The sequence below is a fragment of the Grammomys surdaster genome, unplaced genomic scaffold (genome assembly GCF_004785775.1).
Source record: "Grammomys surdaster isolate TR1022 unplaced genomic scaffold, NIH_TR_1.0 189, whole genome shotgun sequence".
NCBI classification, from domain to species: Eukaryota; Metazoa; Chordata; class Mammalia; order Rodentia; family Muridae; genus Grammomys; species Grammomys surdaster.
In genome coordinates, this window is record NW_021604634.1 from 363025 (window position 1) to 365657 (window position 2633).

Here is a 2633-nt window from a genome sequence, read left to right on the forward strand (position 1 = left end):
GAGAGAGAGAGAGAGAGAAACTGAAACAAAACAAAACAAAACAAAAACAAAACAAGAACAAGATGTCCATCCCTTGGCTCCCTTCCCTCCCCCCTCCAGCTGCTCCTTAGCCCACCCCCAGGACTGAACCCCGGGCTAGGGCCAGGCAGCAGCACAGCCCCTCAAATGAGGTCAGCAACGTTGAGGGGCATCTCTTCAATGGAGGTGTTGTAGAAAGTCTCAATGTCTCGAAGAGTCCTCTTGCCTTCTTCGGTCACCATGTTAATAGCCACACCTTTCCGGCCAAATCGACCACCTCGACCGATTCTGTGGATGTAGTTTTCCCTGTTGGTGGGAAGGTCGTAACTGATGACTAAGGAGACCTGCTGCACGTCGATGCCTCTGGCCAACAGGTCAGTGGTAGTTAATACTCTGCTAGAGCCAGATCGGAACTCCCTCATGATTACATCTCGTTCCTTTTGGTCCATATCTCCATGCATGGCGGAAACAGTGAAATCTCGGGCATGCATCTTCTCAGTGAGTCAGTCCACCTTCCTTCTGGTATTGATAGAGATTACTGCCTGGGTGATGGTCAGTGTTTCATACAAGTCACACAATGTGTCAAGCTTCCACTCCTCTCGTTCCACATTGATGTAGAATTGGCGGATACCCTCCAGGGTCAACTCCTCCTTCTTGACAAGAATCCAAATAGGGTCTCTCATGAACTTCTTTGTCACCTCGAGGACATCAGAAGGCATCGTAGCAGACACCAAAACTACCTGTGTGTTACTGTTGAGCTTCTGGAATATATCATAGATCTGATCCTTAAACCCACGGCTTAACATCTCATCTGCTTCATCCAGTAGGAACATCTTGATGTATTTGGGGGACAGGTATCTCCGGTTAAGCAAATCAAACACCGGCCAGGGGTGCCCACGATGATATGGGGAGCTTCCATTTGCAGCTTCTGCATCTCAGCACGCACGTTGGTGCCCCCAATACAGGCATGACAAGACGCACCCATGTAGTCTCCTAATGCCATAACTACTTTTTGTATCTGTCGAGCCAATTCACGAGTGGGTGCCAGAACCAAAACCTGAGTGGCCTTTAGATCTAATTCAATCTGCTGCAGAATCGATATGGCAAATGTAGCTGTCTTCCCAGTCCCAGACTGGGCTTGAGCAATCACATCATAACCCTTGATACAAGGAAGACTAGCTCACTGCCGGATGGCAGAGGGCTTCTCAAAACCATAGGCATAAATATCACGGAGGAGGGATTCTGAGAGATTCATTCATCGAAGCTATCCACAGCCTCATTCCAGTTACTCTCCACGACGCCTTCCGGCTCCATCCCATCAGGGCCATTGTCTCTGGATCAGAATCCTGACTCGCAGACATGACCCTTGGAATCTCAATCATTTTCTTTTTCGGTGTTAAAAGGGCCATATTTAGCCCCATTGACTTTTTAAGTCTTACCGCCTTCATCACTATTTCTTTTATCTTCAGCGAAACTCTGTCCAACCTGGAAGTCCAGCGTGTTACAGAGAGCTGCCTCGGGGTTTAGTCTCAGGGGGATAAATAATGAGGCCCCTTCCAGCCCCATCTTCTTTCCTGCCTCATGGAGCCCCAGGGATGTACCCATCATGCTCTCTTGCAGTCTGGAAAACTTCTGTCCCTGACCAGGCATTTAAGGGTCGGCTGCTAGCACCTGCTGTGTGCAGGTCCAGAGAGGCCACCGTGGCTCACTCAATAGGAAAGCAGGCCTGAAGATGAGTGCTGAGTGGAGCGGGGCTGCTCCAGTGAGGAGGCTGGGTCCCTCAGAAGACTGAGCCAGTGAGCTGCAGGAGCACACAGAGAAGTGGATCACCACTGCTATAACTTCAAACCTGTGCTTCCAGGAGCCTGGGGACTCTGAGTGAGCTGAACTCTCTGCATGCTGAGGCTGAGTCTTGGACCTGGCAGTCAGGATCGCATTGTTTGAATCCACTTCAGTGCAGACACACCACTGCTGCGCGCTGAAGCCTCCCTAGCTCTGAACTTTTCCAGGAGAATGGCCTCAGTGGGTTCTTACAGCCCATGTTTGCTGTGTCACACTAGACTCTGGCTGCGGATCCACTGCACAGGGACAGGCATCATCCTTTTGTTCCAAGTTTAGAAACTGCCAATGGGAGTATTAGAGGAAGAATTAACCCTGGCAAATCAAATTGGCTATAGTGTCAGCATCCCAGGCCACAGGATGGTAGGAAGCACAGCCTTCAAGAATAAAAATGATCTAGTGAGCCCCAGCTACTCTTTTAGAATTATTATTATTAATTATTATTATTATTTACTTTTTTGCCAGGTAGTGGTGGCACAGTCCCAGTACTAAAGAAGCAGAAGCAAGCAAATCTCTGAGTTCAAGGCCAGCCTGGCCTAAATAGTGAGTTCCAGGACAGCCAGAGCTATACAGAGAAACCCTGTCTCAAAAAGTTGTCGTTGTTTTTGTTATTTCACAAGTAGTGTGTGTGTGTGTGTCTGCTCACACTCACACATGCCACAGGACATACGTGGAGCTCAGAAAACAATGTGAGGCAGTCAGTTCTCCTCTTGCACCACATGGGCTCCAGGAACTAAACTCAGGTCATCAGGTTTGGAGGACTGTCCCTTTAGCAT

General features: G+C 49.0%; 1 pseudogene; it reads right to left on the reverse strand.

The window, feature by feature from the left end:
- Positions 1 to 161: 161 nt before the first annotated feature.
- On the reverse strand, positions 162 to 1379 carry LOC114622550 (annotated as a pseudogene).
- Positions 1380 to 2633: the final 1254 nt, after the last annotated feature.